At 32.7% G+C, this 23,486-nt stretch overlaps 1 protein-coding gene across 12 annotated transcripts in view; it reads right to left on the bottom strand.

Moving 5' to 3' along the window:
- LOC134276809 (rootletin-like) overlaps window positions 1–23,486 on the bottom strand; it is a 153,772-nt gene that overhangs the window by 20,082 nt on the left and 110,204 nt on the right. The gene's annotated exons all lie outside the window — the stretch shown is intronic.

Here is a 23,486-nt window from a genome sequence, read left to right as displayed (position 1 = left end):
ATCAGTTAGGAATGAAGGTTGTAGTTTTCTAGGAGTTTTCTGTGGGGAATCTCTTCTATACAGAAACCAGGCAGCAGCCCTCGACGTCCATTGATCTGAAAAACAAAGTAAAAATCATACAAATACTGCTTGACAGGTTTGAAATATAAATACAAAAAAGTGAAATTTACCTATATTTCTCCAAGAACCACATTCACATTAGAATGCAAAAAAAAAATTATTTTATAAATCTAACTTGCACTCAATATACTGTAGATCAAATATTTTTTGCGACACCTTATTTTCACGAGATGGTAATTCACTCTTTATTAGCGAGAAAAATTTTCACGAATTGTCGTCATTGCTCTATATAATGTTAAAGGATTCTGTTGTACGCGAGAATGAAATTTTCGCGAGCATACCTTCTCGCGTAATTACTCGAAATTAAAGTTCTCGCGAATAAAAAGTAATATCAATACAGTGAAGCTTCATTGAACAATTCATATTATACATCTGTTCCAAATTTTCAGAAATCTGGATATAATCTCATATGAATGAGGCTTGACTGTACTGTATTTTTTTTTTTTTTTTTTTTTGCTTTATTGTATAAATTATTCACATTTTTCTGTTATAGCACAATTTATTTTCTTTCAAGTCAAGACAATCTTATGAAATCATGACAATGAAACATGCAGTTAAAATTTCATGGAAAAGATTTCCAACACTTAAATTTTGTTTTTCTTTATGATGTACAAAATACAACTGATCTGTAATATTACATGTATTGTATGATTTCCTATAGAAATTAACGAAATGTTTAAAATGTAGGGCTATATACTTTTTCAAAGGAAGTTAATTAAGAATTAATAAAAAAATTAAACGACCTTTTTCAAAAGCCTCCCTCTCAAGAACATGTGAGTCTGAAAGATGAAACTTTTTAAAAAGTTTTATTACATAAAGTAGATATATAAATCGGTTCAAATCATGACCCTAAAGGTAAAGTTGGTCCAGAATATTCTTTGAAATTTTTACATAGAACACTTGTACCATAAGGGTTCAGACTAAATATAGTATGTGAAAACTTCAATACATCGTGTACATTTAATTTCTTTTCAAATTTTGACCTCTAGCGGTATGATGAGACGGATGACAATGGACGATAATAGGAATACATAGTTAAAATCTTGCAACGGCATGAAAAGTGGTACTAAAATAATAGATCGTAGCATTCATAGGTAGTATTCCGTATATTTTGAATAGAGAAGATTAAAATTTGTTCATATTATGATCCCCCACAGAGATGGTTTGGCTACACTACAGTGGATGAACATTTTTTTACCTACAACACATAAGAATAAATCTTTTTTTTCAAGAACATTATAGGATTGATTAAAATATTATAGCATCCTCAGATGGGCAGGATAAATTCAAGTGTGTTCAGGTCATTGCTCCAATGGGTAGGTTGAAGCAACAATAGGGGATCAAAGTTTACAAAGAAATATATATAGTGAATAATTAAAAGTGTTCTGGTGAAGTAAAGCTGGACCGCTAAGTACATAATGACTCAGATGAGCATTGTAGCCCATTGCCGTCTTCACAATTAATTAAGAAATACATTAAAACAGTTTTCGAACGTCTGAAAGAAATGTACCCGTATCACCTTTTGTAAATATTAATTTAATGTGTCATGTTGATGTCACAGTAGACACCAATATGTTTAAAATTCTTTATACATCTAGCTGTCCATTCATAAATTTAAAGTCCGACTTCACAATCTAGGCAGTTATCTTAAACGTACACACTGGCGTAATAATAACCAAGTTCGCTTCATCCCAGAATCATGGCTGAAAGGAGTTCTGAAGAATATCCACTTGGCTCTCCTCTTGTGCACATTAAAATGTGTAAATCCCATGGATTCCCTATTGATATTATATGTGAAGACTGTGATAAATTCATTTGTGTTAAGTGTGCCAAAACAGATCATAAAGATTGCAAATGGAACACCATACCCACGGTAGCTAGCCTAAAAAGGAAAGGACTTATCCAGTTTCTGAAGAAAATCAGGGAAAACGATCTGCTTGGAATTGACGAGAAGAGACAGAAGATAGCAAAACATATCACAAAAAATAGACAATTGTACGATTCTGAGATTAAAAAACTACAGAATCATTTTGATGAGATAATCGCCAGGCTGTCAAAAATCAAAAAAAGCCATTAAAAGACATTGAGAGACAATTCAAATTACAAAGATGATCTTCTAAGGCATTTAAAATCTGAGTTAGAGGAGAAGAGGAGAGGAATTGTTGACATAGTAAAATTTATGCAGGAAAACAACAGCACAATGTCCGATTACAGCTTGATTGACAACCACAGAGAACAGACAAAAATGTTGTCTAATTTGGAGTTTCATGCCAGAAACTGTTAACATTCAGTGAGGTTCACTAGAGGTGAAAACGATGATGAATTACTCTTATGTTTTGGCGGAAAGACTTTGGATTTAGATGATATTGATGTGACTTAAAGAAATGCATTTCGATATGGAGATACTGGAATATCTGTGTTGGAGGTATTCACTGACGATCAGTGTTACACATCTAAATTTGGATCAGATTATTTAGAAAAGGTCAACACAAATGGTGTGAGGGAACATAAATTTAAAAGCAGTCCAAATGACATGTGTTTGACTGAAAACGGTGATGCTTATTTCACTGACTGTCGCAGCAAATCTATCAATTGTCTGTCACCATCAGGATCTGTCTCTACAGTCATCAGTAAAAATCCATTGGTACCATTGGGAATCTGTCAGCCTGTGGATGGTGGACTACTGGTCACCTTGAGAGACAAAGAATCAGATTTTTACAAATTAGAATCACACAGCAGACGTCTAGTGAGACACATCACAGTGACAGGTGATGTCATCCATGAGTATGAGTACCAGGAGGACGGTCACACCAGACTGTTTACATTACCACGCAGAGTCACACAGAGCATCAATGGCGATATCTGTGTTGTGAACCGTACAAGTATCAAAACGGGTAATCTAGTGATTATGTCATCCATTTGTCGTACAAAGTCTATACACATGTACCGTGGACAGAACTTAACATAGGTATTTAAAACAACTAATGAAGTGTGATTCCCTCGGTAACATCCTTGTTACAGACCCTATAATCAATCAGATTCATTTGTTGAGTCCTGGCGAGGAGTTTCTGAAGTTTTTACTGACAGAAAATGAAGTTAACCGTCCATTCTCACTATCACTGTACAAGTCTACAGTCTGGGTGGGATATTATAGAGGACATGAAAATAATTTTCAATACACAGTGTAAAATAAAATTAACATTCTGAATTTTTTTTTAGAATTTATTCACATTGGTGTAAAACATATAGAAAAGAATATCAAAGTGGTTAAATAAAAAATTCAAAATGTATATAAAATTTGTACTATACTTAGAATTAAAGTATCTTCAAAAATTCAATCGTAACATTGAAATCCTTTTTAATTGATAACAAAAATGTGAAATAAACAAACAGACATACAAAGTTATATGATCGTGAACTCTAGGTGTCTTTCTAAACTTCAAAAATAAGACTTATATTACCCTTTGTGACCTCATCTTGGTCATAATTTGAACAAATTTGAACTTACAATATGCATTAAAGCTTCCACACAAGTTTTATCTTTTCTGGCCAAGGACTCTATTTTCGTAACACTTTTAGATAGTTTTAGTGAAGTTTTCTTAGATTCAAAAATTTATCAATAGATATCGAGATGCAGGCAACGTAAATGTGTTTGGGTTCTTTAACGACAACCCTTGGGAGCTTTATAAATAGAACTTAAAGGAGATGACTTTATTTAGTACATGTTTCACATCTCGAAGAAAGGATTGATTTTTGCTGCTACCAAATCACTTGGTACACCCCAAGCCCAAGCTTCATGGTTGGGCGACTCTGCCATTATGTGCATAATTATTGAGCAAATCATTACCAATGATAGGTAATTACAATCATGGACACATAGCTAGGTCACCAGACAATGAATAATGGACCTGATGTGATACATGTACATAGTCAAAAAAATCTACATAGTTACATAAATTACCGTATAGCGGGTAATTTTAGCGGGGTGCTAATTTTGGCTTATTTTGGCGTTTTGAGAGTAGCCCGCTAAAATTTTAATCGCTAAAATATTCAGTAGTCATCATATTGTTCATCTGCAAAGAGCTAAAGCTTTGTGTCCGCTAAAATAAATTACGCCAAGATTATTAGCACACCTTTGAGCAGGCAAAACGCCAAATTTTACACCCGCCAAGAAAACCTGCTATACGGTAGTACAGGAAGAAAGATCTCTTTCTCTTCCTCTGTCTTTCTTCCTGAATTACCTGAATTATTCAACTTTAGCCAAAATAAAAAAAAAAAAACATGAAAAATATAAAATCAAAAGTCAAAGATAATTTTAAGAAATGTCTAGTAATTTTGATTAAATATTTAGGATTTAACACTTGCATTGGTACTTTAATCAGAATTATCGCACTGAGAAGTGAGAACAAAATTTTACTTACTATTTAATTTATTCTTTGATTCCAATTAAACAGGTACATGTACTAGTATAGACTGATTGGGAAACAACAAAAAGTCTAAATATGATCTTTTTTAAGAAGTTCAAATACGTTGGAACCGTCCTATATTGCTCAAGTAGTGTACATGTATATCCAACCGTTAACCCTTCTTTTCCTGCTTTTCATTTTCAGTGGAATTCTTTGCTTTCAGGAGAAATGGATCAATTTTACCACCCAAAACAAATGTTTGAAAATGTTCACAAAAATAAAATGCTCCTGACTTAAATCCATCAAAATGACATGACTATCTTCATACAGAGATTTTTGAATTTTTAGAAATGAACCTGTATTGTGTTTGAAAACTACTCACTTGTAGACTGTCACCTGACAGGTAGATATTACCCCCGAGGGTATAATTATCACATCTGGGCCTGTACAAAATTGCAACAGTCAGGGTCAAACTATCCTTATCTTAATTGAATAATAAGAAACCCACAAAGATTTGTAATTAAATAGACAGCGACACAAAGGGCTTAATTTCTCGTGTGAAGCATGTACTAAGTATGTTGTTAAACTTTTCCCTCGCCATTCGATTTGGTCCTTCGCTTCGCTCGGCACCTAATCTCATGGTACTCGGGAAAAGTTTACCAACATATACGTGGAACATTTGACAAATGAATGATCATTGGTTTTTCTCTATAAGACGGAGACAAATTGGATCCGTGTCTTTGTTAATGCATAACTCAGGAATCAACGACTGAGAATATTAGAGATACTATCAAACCGCAGAATTTGCCAGTGCTTGATTTACAGAAAGAAAAAAGTGATGAAGGGTAAGGCAACCAGTATCTTTAGAAAAATTTACTGTATAAGAAACTACAGCCCCCCCATTACTATGTTAGGTTTTCTTTCGATATCTAGAATTCGGACTTAATTATTTTCCTATAAATTACAATAAATAATTTATGAGATAAAAGCTTACTTTTTTCTCTCTCTCACTCTCAAGGTTTTCCAAACGTGGTATGCTGTGTTGATGGAACACTGATCAGAATCCAGTGTCCCAAACAGAATGAGGCAGAGTTTGTATGTAGAAAGGGTTACTATGCGATTAACGTTCAGGTAAAAATTATTACCTTGCATTAAGGATTTATTTACTCTTAACTAAATTTACCTTTGATTTTAAATTTCTATATAATAAAGTTGAAAAAAAAGTGCGCTCATGATCACATGTCACAAATGTACACACCACTTAATATTGTGTAATAATCCTTGAGGGGAGGGGTGCTTAGATATCAAGCACCAAATTTTACCCCCCCCCCCAAAAAAAAAAATAATGATGGAAAAGAATCGTTAATATTACTTTCTTTCAGATGGCCTGTGATGCCTCGTTTAGATTTGTAAACTGCGTTGCAAAATCGCCGGGTAGTGTCCATGATTCCCGTGTGTTTAGAGAATGGTCTCTTGCTAGACTCTTCGAAACTGGTAAGGCATAAATAAAAAAAATCTTAAATAACTAATTTCAAAAGTTAGAATAATCTCGTAAAATATCCAGCTTAACATATAAATTGAGTTTGCGAGATATATATTCAAAGGGCATTCTAAAATGCTGTATTTTTTAAGTTAACTTGATAATTTTCTTAAATTCTGTTCAGGACATAAAATTTTTATGCTTTCAGGTGCGCGAATTGGTATTATTTTGGGCGATTCAGGATATGCCCTCAAGAGGTATCTCATGGTTCCTTATTTGACCCCCAGTACCAGAGCGCAGGAGAAGTTTAATACTGCCTTATGTCGCACGAGAGTGGTTATTGAACAAGCGTTTGGGATTCTAAAGAGGAGGTTTCCTTGTCTACAGACAGGTTTACGGGTGGAGCCCGACAGAGCATGCGCCGTCATCGTAGCCTGCACAGTTCTTCACAATCTTGGGATAGAGAGACATGACATTTTAGATGTGATACCAGCTGCTCAAGGTCAACTGATCGACGTGGTGGCGCTGCCTGCAGTAGGAGGACAACACGAAGGAAAGCATGTTAGAGATCACATTGCCAATGTGTTTTTTGGCCACTGAATACGTAAATATTAAAAAAGATAATATATATTTTCGTTGATGATTTATTTGCATTTATAAGAGTATACGTTTAATTCTTTTTCAACTTCAATAACATTATTTCTTCTTTCAGCTTCTCTTTTTCTAAACCCAAAATTTCAACTTCTTCCGAAATCTTCTTTTTCTTCAAACGCATTAGCTCCATTTCCAACTTTAACTTTCTCTTTTCTGTCTTCTTTAGAAGATCTTTCTGTAGATTTATTAAACTCTGTTCTTTTTTGTTTTCTTTATTAGAGCAAGGAGGTGGCACTGAAGTACTCGTGTCTGAAGACAACTCGCTGCATATTGAGGTGGATGCTACCTGCTGATCTCTATCCGTCTCCAATTCTGTTAAAATAGAATGATGTAAAATTTAAAAAAAAAAAATGAGTAAATTTGAGCGCTACGTAACATTTTTGTTTGTTTTGAAGATATTTCTGACACTCAATGGGATCAGAAACAAGTTCTTTAAAATTAATTATTATCTCTTTTATTAAACTACAGAACTGTAGCTCTCCGAATAAAAAAAAAATATATTGACAGACCGGGGAGCTACAGTGCCACCCATTGCCAAAAGTGTATATTTATTGTGCACAAAAAAGTACGATGTTTCTCAATTTATTTCTTTGTGTTTTTTAACTGTCATTTAAAAATATTACTAACCGTGTATTCCTAAAATCATACTTCACTTATTCCACGAAAATAAAATGCCCCCCATAATTGTTGTTTATAGCCCTCTTGGCCCTACAGTTAAGATCGTCGAAAATTTTGTCTATTCATACTGTCATTTTAGTATATATAACACGATAATTGTCAAACATATATAATATTTATAATATAAATAATATGTACGAATCAGCACGTAACACATTTTTTTATGCTTTCACGTAAGGGTTTTTCTTATCCCTTTTCACAAAAAAAATAAAATGATATAAAAGGCGCACTATTTCAACACTTTTTAAAGTGAAAAATTCAAGATTTAAGTATCCTTGGACGTATTTTTTGTACTTGTCTAGTTAATAAACATGCATACTTTTTTCCACTTGATTTTCTCACAGGCGCTTGGCGTTTTTAACCTTTCTCTTTATAAATAAAAAAATTCCCTACTATAATAATATTTTCTTGGCAATTCGAAGTGTATATATTGTACAGTAATATATCTCTCGAAATAGTATTAAAGTTATAACTTGTTATTATTACATTATAAAGGTGGTTGCATGTATTTCATTTACACCAAGAAAGTATTCTTACCACCAGAATCAAAACCCGAGTCCAATCCCTGCATTGACGGTCTTCCCTCCAGCGTATCTAGCAAGGCTTGTTCAACTGGGGTTGGTGATGGGGGCTTTGGACCTCCACCTGTCTTGGGTCTTTTTGTCTGAGACAATTTGTCCTTTGCTATTAAGTTCAATAACAATACTTTTTTTATTGGAAACTTGGTTGCAAATAAATTTTAAAAAAAAGCGTTATAATCGATACACGTACGTGTATTAAGAAAAATGCTATAAAAGACAAGGTTTGATAAAGCGTAACTGAGCTGAAAAAAAAAATAACAATACAGAAATAAGTGCAGATATTTACGTTCAAATTAAATATTTCACCAATTTTGAACTTTTCTGTAATTAAAAAAACTTTAGACTTTGTTTTATTTAAATGCAGAGTCGATAAATAAATCGATAAATAAATCGGTTAATTGTTTTAGGTTTTTCAATTATCTATGAAACGCAATTTATATAACACTTTTCAGGAAATTACTATCTTTAAAAAAAATTAAAACAAATAGAAAGATCTCTTTTTTTCCTTTAATTTTTGGTTTAGATATATATGTACCTCTGGTTTTCAAATTTGCATACTGCTTGGACGCCTCCTTTCCTGTTCGAAGGTAAATACCTACTCTGTAATACAGAAATAAACCGGAAATAAAACAAATTGTCATATTAAAGAAATACAGTTCAATACTTGCAACTCTTAAGTGTGAAATGAGATAGAAATATGTAATTTTTATTTTATTGATATTGAACTTAAATATTCCCACGTTTCTATAGTTTAATTGACCTCAAACTGTGTCTGATATACTTAAATGTGGATGTTGTTTTATATTTCGGATATCTGAAACGCGATTGAATTGTTTGATTTACAAGAAAGTCCTTTGTTTAATTCTAGGCAGTCTTCGGTCTTGAACACATAAGTAATTTTTTTCACCAGAAATTAAAATTTAATACTAATATGAAAAGTTTTAATTTTTAACATTAAGATTAATAAGAAAATTTTCTTTCTTTCTTTAATTTTTGTTCTTAAAAAGGGGGAGGGTCGCCCGGGCCGGGTTATACCGATATATGATGTATAGTAATACTCTGCTTACGTAGTTTATGTAAGATGGACCTGGCATTTACTTCCCTTTTTCTTTTTAGGACACTTTCCGAAAATATATGCGTCATATATAGTCTGAAGTGTTTTAGTTTACAGATGACTTAATAGCTAGATAAAAAAACTCAACAAATAACTCATAACTAACATTATACACGCAAAAATAGTTTTAAACTTTAAAGAATTTTAATATGTATTAAAATATTGTCAAGGTAAGGAAATTTATAAAAATAATTGTTAAATAAACATACTCGTTTACAGCTCTTGCCACATCCTCCCAGGCTGCTTCCCTCTCAGCTTTACCCCTCCCGGGTCCTTTGAACTTTCCGAAAAGTTTCTGTTCATTTTTGGCGACACAATCGATTAAAACACTCTGTTCTAGGTCGCTCCAGGCGGGTTTCGTTTTTGGAGTGGATGATGCTAGAGGGGTTTCAATAGGCTCGAAAATTGTTTCGCGTTTTTTAGAAGGGTTTTCTATAATAATATCATATAGTACAGTTGTGTGCCAAAAGTGAAGATAATTTTATTTTTCTTTTATTTACATTGCCAGGGCCACTTATATCAATAAAAACAATTTGAGTTTCATGCAGAGTTTTGTTACTCTGGTGAGTTGAGTTTCCTTAGCGTTCGTGGAACATTTTTTTCAGTCGCAACTCCGGAGAGTAAAGTAAAGTTTACTCTACACAGATTTGAGTTGAGTAAAATAAAATGTTCGTGGCCCCGGGGCCTGAACTCATGTGCATATTGCTATAATTTTTTTTATCAAAGACGCGATTTTGGGGGAAATTGTTAAAACATTTAGAAGTACTTGATGTTTATTCAAATGTAAGCTTTGTTTATACAAAACTCTTAAGTTTTTTTTTTCTATTTCAAGACTTGCGGATTTTCTTATGACTGTGGAAAAAAATAAATAAAGATATATTGATAAATGTATTTCACATCTTTATGTAAATCTGCACTATGCATATAGTTGTAGTACCTTTATCTACATTAATTTCAACAAGGACACTGTGAAGTAGGGCAACCCAATTATGTAACAAGATTTCAGTCATGTAACACAGTTACCTGTCATTCAATATATTGATAAGAGATAGTTAGTCATTCAAAAGAAAGACACAATAAGTCTTCTACAACCATATGGATAGAGCATCATACAACAGACAAACAGGAAATCCTACAAAAGTAATTCCCATGACTTAAACATAATGTGTACACATTTATATGTTTCGCAGGAATAATTAAAGGAATCTTTCACATTGATCAAAAGTCAGAATTGTATTTATTAAGGGGTAAAATTAACCCTTATACGTATACGATGAAACTATGAATACAATTCGTATTTAAGACACAATTATACTATATCATGTTAGCACCAACTTAGTGAAGAGTTGCTGATGTATGTAATTTTCAGTGAGTCATTTTATACACCTGCATTAAGACAGGACGTATTGTAGTATTGCGTTTACCTCTGACTGTCTGTCTGTTAGCTTTTTCTTTTCCCGACCATAACTTTACATAATAATATTTGAGGCTTAAAAAATCTACCTTTTGCACCTGATACAGGCCTCTACCAAGCTTTCAAAATTTAAAGTGCCTGTTGGGGAAGGGGGGGGGGCAACTCTCAAAAAAAGTTTGAAAAGCAGAAAAAAAATAATCCGACCAAAAAGTAGAAGGTACAACTTCCAGAATAATCCGAAAAGGAAATTAAAAATAAAAACAAACTGTCGAAATATTGGACTTTGCCTCTGTGCGAACTTACATCAAGAATATAATATGGGGAAAAATATCTAAACAAAAATTTACTATGACAAAATACTAAACAAAGTACCCCCTCTTCGCAATTTGCAGATTGTCATGCTTCACTTAGGTGACAGATACATTCTAAAAATCAAAGTAATAAATACCCGTTAGATGATTCATTATTCTGTAGCATTGTCTAATTTTCATTTAAAGAGAAGACGTCTTTGTAAAAAATAAATACGATTTTTAACATTTGAATATTTGTACTTTTATAATTAGTTTTAAAATGTTCAATGTAATATGTTGTTATCAAAATAAATGCTGGTATGTTTACAATTCATTGCAAACCAGCTATCATTTGATAAACTTCCGACTTCATAATCCAGGTATAGTTATCTAACACGCAAGTACACACTAGCATACTAAATACTAGGTCATTACCGATTAGGCCTTACCTGACAATCATGGCTGAATGTGCCTCGGAAGAATATCCATTGGGATCTCCTTTGGTGCACATTGAAATGTGTGAATCACATAGATTTCCTATTGATATAATATGTGAGGACTGTGATAAATTTATTTGTGCTAGATGTGCTAAAACAGATCATAGAGATCATGATTGGAAAACCCTTACCACGGCAGCAACTGAAAGAAGGAGGGGTCTGCTGGAATTTCTGAAAAGGATCACAGAAGAGGATCTGCCTGGAATTGATGCAAAAATAACAGAACAAATCAAACAAAATGAACATCTTTGTGATTCGGAAATAAAAAACATTCAGATGCATTGTGAAGAGATAATGGGCAGGTTGACAGAAATCAAAAAACATCATGAGAAGACACTAAGAGAGAATTTGATAAAAAAGAATGATCAACTGAACCATGTGAAATCTGAGTTGGACAAGAAGAAGGAAGGAATAGTTAAGAAAGTGGAATTTTTGGAGAAGAACAACAGCATCATGTCCGATTACAGCTTGATTGACAACCACAGAGAACTGACAAAAATGCTGTCTTTTTTGGAAGATCAAATGACAAACTGTGAACATTCAGTGAGGTTCACCAGAAATGAAATCAGTGATGACCTTCTCCTGTCTTTGGTTGGAAGAACTATGGACTTAGATGATATTCGGGTGACTCAAAAAAAGTCGTTTCAATATGGAAATCAAATAATATATTCCTTAGAGGCATTCAGTGAAGACCAATGTTACATAAATGAATTAAATTCAAAATACATAGAAAAAGTCAATCAGCATGGCATAATAGAAAGTAAATCTAATATTGATCCTAATGACATGTGTGTTACTGATAACGGTTTTGTTTATTTTACCGACTTCTGTAATATCTCCATCAGATGTCTGACACCATCAGGATCTGTCTTTACAGTCATCTGTACAGATCCACTGTTGCCAGGTGGAATATGTCAGTCTGTGGATGGTGGACTATTGGTCACCTTGAGAGACATGAACTCAGATCCTTACAAATTAGAGTCACACAGCAGACGTCTGGTGAGACACATCACAGTGAACGGTTTCTTTATCCATGAGTATGAGTACCAGGAAGAGGGTCAGGTCAGACTGTTTGCATTACCAGGCAGAGTCACACAGAACAGTAACAGTGATATCTGTGTTTTGAACAATACAAGTGACACTACAGGTGATATAGTGATTATGTCTTCTACTGGTCATTTAAAGTCTATCTACCGTGGAAAAAACGCTGAAAAGAACTTTGCTCCAGGTGATGTAGCATGTGACTCTCTTTGTTACATCCTTGTTACTGACCGTAACAATAAACAGGTCCATCTGCTGAGTCCGGACGGGAAGTTCCTGAAGTTCTTACTGGCAGAGAATGAAGTGAACCATCCATACATGATATCATTGTACAAGTCTACACTGTGGTTGGGATACTGGGAAGGACTTGCAAAAGTGTTTAACTATAGAATTTAAGAGCCATTCTATGTAATGATTTGAAATTTCATATAGGAGCTGTGGCACGCATAGTCTCAGAATTTCTCCAAACTCTCTATGATAAAAGTCATTGATACCCTAAACTGAAATCAGACAAAAATTGGTTGCTATGTTTTATAGTTACCATGGCAACATGTCTTAAAGTTCGAAAAATGGCATTTTTTAACATGTTTAGAGCCCCATAGTTAACATCGGCAAAGCAAACAATTGGCAATGACTGTTTCCAAAGGTTGAAGGTCAGATGTCTCAAATGCATGATAAACATTTTTGGTAAATCAACTATTACATACGTTACTATGGTAACAAAATATTCAAAAGTAAAAAAGATATTCATTGAATTTTATACACGTAGTCATACACGTAAAAATAAAAAGCAATTATAGGATGAAATTTTACCAAATAATAGAAAAAAAGAGCCTTGAAACATATACTAAGAACAAGATATGATATTTCATTTTGGTTGGCAATGGTTGCCAAGGTTTTTATACCACAGAGAGCCTTCAAAGTAACACTCTGTATGTTTAAATCTGATCCTATCTTTTTAAAAAAAGCACATTTCCTCATAACGTATGATCAATTTTATAAGATGTTGGTGTGCTCCAAGTTTTCCCATTTGAAAAAATTCAGATTAGATTCTTTAAATAGAGCATTGCTATGGAAACAAGCAGAAAATATATGCTTAAAAACCTGAAAAATATTTTCTTTCCTTAGATACGTACCCTTAAATGCAGATTCCCAAAACTTTTATGATTGATATTTATTAACAGCTAACTTGACTTTTAATTTTGACTATCATCCAATCTCTAAGTGGATGCAAGTTGGCACACAGGGTTTAATATTCATATAAAGTTCACAAAATCGAACATTTTCCCTTCTTGGTAACCATAGCAACAGTGTTGTTTTATTCATCAAATTTTATCAATATATGATATTCAACTTCAGTTCTAACAGATAAGTACTATTCAAACTGAGTCCTTTGATTTGTTTCTTGATTAAATGGCAATTTAATTCTTCATGCTGCGAAAAATAATTCACTTTTTAGCACTGTACTTTGTTTCCATGGTAACACTGCAAAGTAGCAATTATACCCAATTTTTCTAATGGTTTTGGTGTTGCAAGGTCCTAAGAATGCATACTGTAAAGCAGGAAATTATATTCGCGGAAAAAGAAATTCCGCGAATTCAGCATATAGTAAATAATTCTTGAAAAGATTTATAAGGGTAAACTGACATTTTATTATCATCTGTGATTAAATGTAGATTGTCATTATAATTATGAGAGTGTATACAAACACGTAGTTGTTGGTGTTTTGCAAAGCTTATTAATTGTTAACTTAATTTCTATAGCTAACGATTACGGTAGTTTTCCATCTAGTAGACGTGCAATGTAATTATTTAATTAAACAAGCTTGTATAATTTCACCCGTGTGTATCACTCAGTCATTTCCTTTAATCAAGGCACTTGCGAAGTAAACAGTGTAATTATAAAGACAATTAATTAATTTCAATTATATGATTAAAAGTTCAACAATTTGACTACTATATATTTTTTATTTGGCCTCGGAAATAAAAAATATTCTGAATGCGTAACATTATTTTGACTTCAAATCGGGATCATTCCGGTGTTTCGTTATTATTTAATCGGGCTCAAAATTGACACAATATATAGACTTGCCTCTCCTGTCTGATATGCGCGATATACAAGAACAGACTTTCGTAAGATAGAGACTGAAAATAAAGGTTCACACAATATATACCTAAAGAAAAATGCTTGCAAGTACTATTTAAAAAATGTATGTTTTTTTTTCCTTTCCGCGAATTCAAACGACCGCGATTTGCTGAAAATTGAACAAATCGCGATCTTTTCCGACCGCGATTTTAACCTGCTATACAGTATGTGCCAGTCTTTTTTTTTTTTTTTTTTTTTTTTTTTTTTTATTCACACAACATACATCATTATAAACATATTTCAAAAGAAACAGACTGATGTGTTTTTTTTTATTTTAAGAGAGATAGAAATGATAGAGAGAAAGATAGAGGGGAGAGCAGAGAGAGAGAGAAGAGAAAGAGAGTGTGTAAAGATTCAAGTTAAGAGAATAGAAGATTCCACCTGTTCCACTGGGTATCAAACTTTTCCTTTTTACCATTCTTATAAGAGATAATTTTCTGTGTTTCATAATGAAATTTCATTTGTGATATTGCATTTTGTAAGTTAATATGTTTCTTTGTGCACCTGGCAGTATAAATATAGTATTTTAGCCAAAGTAGAATGACATTTTGAATCTCAGTATTTTCCTCAATAAATCCTAAAATAAAAGATTTCTTAGTAACATTTATCATTAAACCAGTTTTTTCTTCTAACAAATGTACAAATTCTTCAAGAAAAAATTGTGTATTATCACATTCCCATAAAAGGTGTTCTATTGTTTCATCCTCAGTATGACAAAAACTGCATAATTTACAGTCATTTTTTCTTATTTTGAATAAAAATGAATTTGTTGCTAGGATTTTGTTTAAAATCCTATATTGGAACCATTGTAGTTTACAATCTTTTGTTACCCTAAAGGGTATCATGTGAATTTTTTTCCATTCCTGAGTTCCAACTTCTAAAAGCTCACTCCAATAAGTTCTACCTGCTGTGACAGAAGAATTTTGAATAAGGATTTCATAATAGCATTTAGATTTTCTACATTTTGTTACTGTGTAGATATTAGACATAATCATGGGATTTGTGAGCTTTTTTATTGTTTTTTCCTGACCGGAGTTTTTCATCCAATCCTTTATAGCATGAATAATACTCCTGAATTCTAAGAAATTAATCTTTATATTTGGATAGGTGTTACACAACTGCTCATAAGAAAATAGTGAACCATCTTCATTACTGATATCATTAATTTGTCTAATGTTGCTCTCAAACATATTTTTATTATAAAATGGTTTTCCGCCAATATGCAAATTTGGATTGTAAAATAGTGGTGAGTCACCAGCAACATCAAACTTTTTCTCAAGATTTTGTAACATTATCCAGGACTTAAAAACATCTATCCAAAATTTATTTTTTAATGTTTTTAAAAAAGTTGAAGTATATTCAATTCCACAACTAATAAATTTGTTCAAATTAAATTTAGGAATGAGGTTTTCCAACCCTCTATTTGTAAAAATTAGATGCCTTATCCAAAATAATTTCATGGAGGCTATAAAAGATGTCAGATTTACCATTTTTAAACCCCCCTCTTCATATTTTTTTACAATTACTTCTTTCTTAACCCTATGGGTTGAATTATTCCATATAAATGAAAAAAACATTTTTTCCAATTCCTTACAGAATGATTCAGAAGGATTTGGGATGGACATTAAAATATGATTTAGTAATGGTAGAACTAAAGTTTTAATAACAGTAATTTTCCCTATGGGAGTTAAATACCTTTTCTCCCATTGTTTAAGTATTGATTTAATATGTACCAGTTTTGGTTCATAATTTAATGGTAGTATTTTATCCAATTCTACATCAAAATGTATTCCAAGAAGAGTAAATCTGGTAGTTCCCCAGTTAAGTTTGTAATTTGGAAGCAAAATTTCGTCACTAAACTTTTTTGAGCCTATCCACACTATGTGAGTTTTGGAATAATTAATATGTAATCCCGACATTTCTGAAAATGTCTTAAGTGTTTGCAGTGTTTCTGTGAGTGACGTTTTACTACCATCAAGAATAATTGATGTATCATCCGCTAACTGAGAAATCTTTTTTTCAGTATTGTTTATAGAAATACCTTTAATATTTTTATTTAATCTAATTTGGATTGCTAAAATTTCTGCACATATAATGAATATATATGGTGACAAAGGATCGCCTTGCCTACAACCCCTCTGAATGTTAATTCTATCAGAAAGGTTACCACCTTGGTTTATTGCAGATGTAATATCTGTATTAAAAAGGGATACCCACTTCTTGATTGAGGGTCCAAAGTTAAAAAAGTTAAGTGCGCCTTGTATAAAGTTCCATGAAAGTGTATCAAAGGCTTTTTCAAAGTCAATAAGTAGTAATAATCCAGGTATATTTTCTTCCTCAGTGTAATGCATTATGTCATAAATTAACCTGGTGTTTTCTCCTATATATCTATTAGAGATGAAGCCTGTTTGATCTTCATTAATTATTCTATCTAAATAGCATTTTACTCTGTTTGCAATGGATCCAGATGCAATTTTATATACCGTATTTAGTAAAGTAATAGGTCGCCAATTCTTTAAGAATTGTCTAGGTTTATCACCTTTTGGTAACAAGGTAATGATACCATGTTTTTGTGTAATAGATAGACTGTTGTGCTTATATCCATAATTAATAGATCTGACTACAAAAACCCCAATATATTTCCAAAACATCTTGAAGAATTCTGCAGAGAAACCATCTGAGCCAGGGGATTTATTTGATTTCATTTTGTAAAGTGTAGAAGAAGCTTCTTCCATAGTAATTTCGCCTTCTATAGATTCTGATTCTTTATATGAAAGCTTAGGAATTTCTTTATTTCTTAACTCTTTGAATATATCATTATTTGTAGTATCTGTACTTTTTTTATATAACTGTTCATAAAAACATTTTGCTTCTCTTAAAATTTCTGTTTGGTCATAAATAACATTTCCATTATCATCTTCTAATCTTGGTATTATCTTGCTTGTAAAGTTTCTTGATTCTAATGAACAAAAGTACTTTGATGGTTTTTCACCTTCCTCCACCCATTTTGCTCTACTTCTGATATATGAACCCTGTAGCTTATGTTTTCGAATATTTTCTAATTCTTGCTTATTACTAAATAATTCATCAATATTATTTTCAGAAATATTTTCTTCCAATATCCTGATATTTTCTATCAATTCTTTCTCCTTATTTTCCTTTTTCTTTTTTATGTAAGTTGCATAGGATATAGTTTTTCCCCTTATTTCAAAGAGCAGGGTTTCAAGAAATAATTGATCATTTATAGTGAAGGAAATATCTGAATCAATAATATTATTTAAGTTATCCATATTGTATACTGGAATTGCATACTGTTTTTTAACATTTAAGATAACATTTTTAATGCATTCCAAATAATTTTCATCATATAGTAAAGAATTATTAAACTTCCATAAACCCCTTCCTTTCTTAAAATCATTAAAAGCAATAGACAGTGATATTATGGAGTGATCTGATCTGTAGCTAGATTCTATAGTGCATTTTTCTAACCCTGACAAGAGTGACTCAGATATTAAAAAGAAATCTAAACGACTTTGTTTCAATGGAGTTTTTCTTCTCCAAGAGTATCTACGAACATTTTCGTGTAATTGTCGAAAAGGGTCAATATAAGAAAAATTTTCTATTATTTCTAAAATCTTGTCTCTTGCCTTTGGATTATTAATCGATTTATAATTGTAATAATCTAAGTCTGGGTTTATAACTAGATTAAAATCCCCACACCAGATAATATGACTACAATGCATATCATCGATATGATTTTGAATGTTTTCATAAAAGAGTGGTGTGTCAATATTAGGACCATAAATAGTGCATAACAATACTTCATGGCCCTCTATACATGCTTTAAGTAAAAAATAGTTTCCATCAATATCACCCTTTTCTGCAATAGGTTTAAAATCAAAGTTATTATTAATAAGAATTGCGACTCCTCTGGAGTTTGTAGTATATGAACTAAAAAAGCACTGGTATCCCCACAAATTTCTTACTTCATTTTCTATATCACAGGAGAAGTGTGTATCTTGCAAGCAATAAATATTATATTTCAACGATCTTAAATAATTAAAAACATCTTTGCGTTTTGCAATATCGCCTAAACCTTGGCAATTTACGGATATAATTTTAACCATTTGGTATAATTATTGTGCAAAAACTGTTAGATACCCAACGGAACGATGGAGGTGAACTCATGATTTAAATATGTAGAGATTCAGAAAAGAAGAGAAGATAGAGCAAAGAAGAGAAAAGCAGTAAAAAAGATCAGACAATGATATTCAACGATAAAAAAAGTTCCACGAAAATACAAGTTGACTACCGTGATAAAGTGAGTCACTGTTTGGAATGTCAAAAATAAACACATATGACACCGGAAATACATTTTACCGCACTAAAATCAGTTGAGGTACGGACGGATATTTTAGTCCCGGATCTTATTTACCTTGTGTGCAATGTCATCAAGAATGTCAAACTTCACTCGTTTTTTCTTCACCTCTCCGTAAACCGACCCATTGAAGTACCATGCCGATGAAACACCCTCACAGTCCAACAGGCGCGCGATCAACTCGCCGTTCTCCTTGGTAACGTCATCGCCTAGTCGAATGTTACCGGGGGCTGCCTTCACTTTTGACCGCTTTCGCATTATATGGGCCTTTTTGTCGTTATTTGTCATTTTCATGAGAATGGGTTTTGGTCCTTTACCCTTGGATCCAGGTATCCTGTGGCATGCCACAATGTCACATTCGTTAACCTCTACATCCCCTTTCTCCTTCAATACAGATTTCACGACCTCTATAATATCCTCGTCTTCTGTTTCCTGGACACCGTAAACTTTAATATTGTTTTTTCTGCTGTATTGTTCATTATAGTTAGCTTTCACTGTGGCAAAAGTAGCAAGATCGTTCAGCTGATCCATTTCCTTTTTCAGTTCTCTATTGTTTTTGTTAGTTTCCGACAGTTTTTCTTTTAGAGTTTCGTTTTCCATTGTTAATCTATCGACGTCTTTTGTCAGGTTATCGATTCTTTTATTTAACAGCGTTTCTCTTTTTTCTGCATTTGCTTCATGAATCTTCAGAAGTCCCTTCACTATATTAGTCACCATTGATTCTAAATCGCACGTTTTCACCGTTTGTTGCAAGCATTCTTTAATTTCAAGTAGATCAGCTTTTAATGACCCTATTGTCAAGTCATCTGTTATTTCAACCGTTTCATTTCTTTCAGATTTACTTTTTTCTGACCCTTTCTTAGTACCAGGCATGTTTTTGTTTTTATTTGGATGTAGCGTCAACAAAGTCTTTCACAAGGGAAAACAGCACGAACAAATCGAGGTGTTTAAAGATCGTAGTAAACAGTACTCACGACTGTGTAGAATCTCCTTTCTTTAAAAAACACAGATAGATCGTTTCAAATATTTTTTTTTTTTCACAGTGTAAAGGTTCCTCTTAAGTTATTTTAGCACACTGTTAGGAAATCCTTAGTCACAATAGTCATTAATTCACTAAATATCTCCAAACTCGCGCTCACCGAAAAAACACCTCTTACCTCACGAGCGCCATCTTGCTTTTCGTATGTGCCAGTCTTGAATTTTCATGTTTTTCCTCAAGACAGTAGCATTAACCCAATCTTAGTTACTGGTTTTGCATGGTTACACTGTGTTACCATGGCAACCATAAAAGTTATTTATAGAATAACAGGGTTCTCCATGAGCTGTTTTACTGTGTTGCTCCCGACACAGTAAAATTTTCTCCGACACAGTAACAGTTCAAATTTTATGCGTGCGACACGGTAAAAATTTTGACGACACAGTAAAATTTGTGAAAAACAGAAAATCCAAAGATATATAATTCCTCTCTAACTGAAACTTTAATCAAACAATTCTGCCGTCTTTCAATTCTAACGGGTGGAGCACTTAATTAGGGCTTCCCCTCGCATTATCAATTATCTCCTAGACCCTCGCCGGAGTTTACGCATGAAGGAACAAAGACAAATTATTTGTTTTCACACTTCCTGCAGTAACGGTTAATTGGTATTTGCATTAAAAAAAAACACTATATTTATATAAGTTTATTATATGTTATATATTTAATTTTTTTTCTATGGAGCCAAGACTTTAGATATGTTGGCATTTAAAGTCAAACAATGTATCAAAATCATTTACAATTGATGTAAATAAATTGTTTTGAATTAATTTTTAAGGAACTCTTAAAAGTATTCTAAAGGTTTTTTTTTTTTGTTATACGGTAATTCGACCAAGAAAACTGACAAAAATCACAGCAAATTTACTTTCAAAATTGACAAGTATTTCGACTGTATCAACCAGAATTTCCTCTGCTTTTCAGAACATGTTTTTTCACTTTTATCAATATGTACGACCGTAACATTTGTGTAATAAATTAGTGAATTTTTTGTTTTTAAAAGTGTGTCCATGTAATTTTTTGTGATTATAATGAATAGTGATTCAGTTCCGAATTTGATCGCAAAAATACCGCGAAATTTATAGTGCTTCGCGTAAACTCTGCAACACAGTAAAATTTCAAATGATGGAGAACCCTGGAATAATATTGCTTATACTTATATACTTAAGGTCAAACATTTTCATTGTTTTTCTTAAGTCGTTGATTGAGTTTGAGCATGTAATACCTACCATTAGTGAATACGTGTTTTTAGTGTTTTTCAGCATATTTCAGCATTTTAAATGTATTCCAAATGTACCCTTGGTTACCACATACTTAGAGATGTATTCTAAACAGTTTCTTTACAGTGTAAGTGACATCAAGGTATCATGTTTTTGTGAGAATGGTTTGTTTGCTTTTTCTAGTTTTTATTAAGCCACAGTCAAGATTTAAAGTGGCTGAAAATCTCGATTTTTCAAACTTTTCCGGCTGTTGCCATAGCAACCGAGACACATAGCAACGAAATTTTGTTTGATATTTGTTTCTGGTGTCAAGAACTAAGCATGGGTGAAGTTTCATCAAAATCGGTGACCATGCGTGGCAACGAAGTCTAAGTGGTTACAGAGAATGGCTATTAAAATGTAAATATTCAAAATAAATTATGAAAGAATCTGGGGGGATTAGGCGAGTCATATGCCCACCCGGAGCATTGTAAGCATATCAAACATTTCATAGTCGTACAATTATCTAAACATTTAACAAATTTAAACTTTGCACAGCGGTGCTAAAATGACACAACTTAAAGCATTCAAAACTAGTGCTAATTGTAACGGGGACCGTTACAGATGTTCCCCAAACGCTCCCCAACTCCCTTTTGGTGCCATATTCCCTGTAAGCTTCATTAAATAGGACAAAATCTATGCATTTTTGACTTTAACAACGCCAAGTTCATTCAAATTTTAGCATTGCACGTGTGCGCATGTGAATGCATGTGCGTAATGACCATATCATCTTGTTTAAACAATCTATATATTTTGATATACTAAATACATGTATTAAAGTATTTAATCCAAAAGTATAAAAAAAAACGCTCATTCAAGTGTATTTTTTATTTTACCCGTTTCACGTGCACGCACGTGCATACATGAGCATGGTGACTATACCTTCTTGTAGATGTCCGTTACATCTATCTATGTTCTAAATCCCACCCCGTTTGGTTGAAAACCAAGGGAGTTATAGCTGTTTAAAGTTTCAGCCAATCAGATTGCAGTGCACAAACATGCACGTGTATGCATGTGTATGGTGACCATATTTTCTTGTAGCAGACCAGTATATCTATCTATGTTCCAAATCCCATCCTGTTTGGTTGAAAATCAAAGGAGTTATAGCTATTTAAATTTTAAGCCAATCAGATTGCAGCGCACGTGCATGCACGTGTTTTCATGATAATTGCTATATATCATGTTGTAGGATATTCTAATGCATGGCTATTTTCAAAATTTCAAAGGATTTCGTCAAAAAACAAGAAAGATATAGAGACTTTAGTTTCAGCCAATCAGAGCAAAGTGCACGTGCATGCGCGTGAGATCTTGCTCTTTTGACCATGTCATATTGTCTATGCTACTAATATATCCTTATGTTATAAGTTTCAAAGCATTTCATCGAAAATTTAAAAAGTTACGCCTATATCAATTAAATCGGTCATTTCACATGTTGCACGTGCACGCTCTTGCAAGCACGTGCACGCAAAATGACCTTCGTTCCGCAAATCTACATAACATGTCTACTGACCCTAAAAACATTTCACCTTAGTCGGATGTATAGTTTACGAGATCATTCCCGGACAAAAAAGTACCCAGGAAGAAGAAGAAGAAAAATAATAATAATAAGAAACAGAGTAAAAACAATATGTTCCCCAACTTCGTTTGGGGAACATAATAAACATCACTGAATGAGAACAATTCTTTTAATCTAGATAGAGTAGAAAAACTGACTCGGTCAAAAAGAGGTCCGCTAGGGGCTGAAATAAGACATAGTTACATATATGTAAGAACATACAGAGTGGTATTATCCTGAACTCTATACGTTCTTGTTTCCATAGTGTTAATATGTAATTGTCAGAGTAACTTATGTATAAAAATCGAAAACTTTCCATTGAAAATTGTTTGAGATACAGGATCACAATAGAAATGTTTGAGGCCCCAAAGTATACAGGTGTGTTTTTCTAATGGCAAATATGTATAAATTTAAAAAAAAAACATTTCGTGGAAAACCACTTTGTCTTGTCACAACAACAGTGTAATTGTAATTCCTTTGTGGCCCCATGTGACTAAATTTGACTCTACAATATATGAGAATACTTCCATATAAATATGACTAATCAGCAATTTGCTGTTCTTTTACTTGATTTTATCGCTTGGTAGACAAAAGAAGTAAAAAGATGAAATGTTTTAACTCACCTCAGTCATACGCCTTTCTTTAACTCTTATTAAAGTATAGGCACATCAATGACCTTTTTTTGACTTTATAGCTCACTTCATTGTTCTCTAGAATAAAGTCTTGACAGAAAATATGTGTCTATCCTTTTCTAAATATATCCTTCCTTATAAATTAGTGACATTGATTAAACTGCAGAAAACCTCGAATCGAAAGACTTGTGGAAAATAAATTAAAAATTAGG

The sequence above is a fragment of the Saccostrea cucullata genome, unplaced genomic scaffold, assembly GCF_032062105.1.
Source record: "Saccostrea cucullata isolate Sc308-1 unplaced genomic scaffold, CSIRO_AGI_Scuc_v1 ctg476, whole genome shotgun sequence".
Lineage (NCBI taxonomy): Eukaryota > Metazoa > Mollusca > Bivalvia > Ostreida > Ostreidae > Saccostrea > Saccostrea cuccullata.
This window is presented reverse-complemented; position numbering and strand designations above follow the sequence as displayed.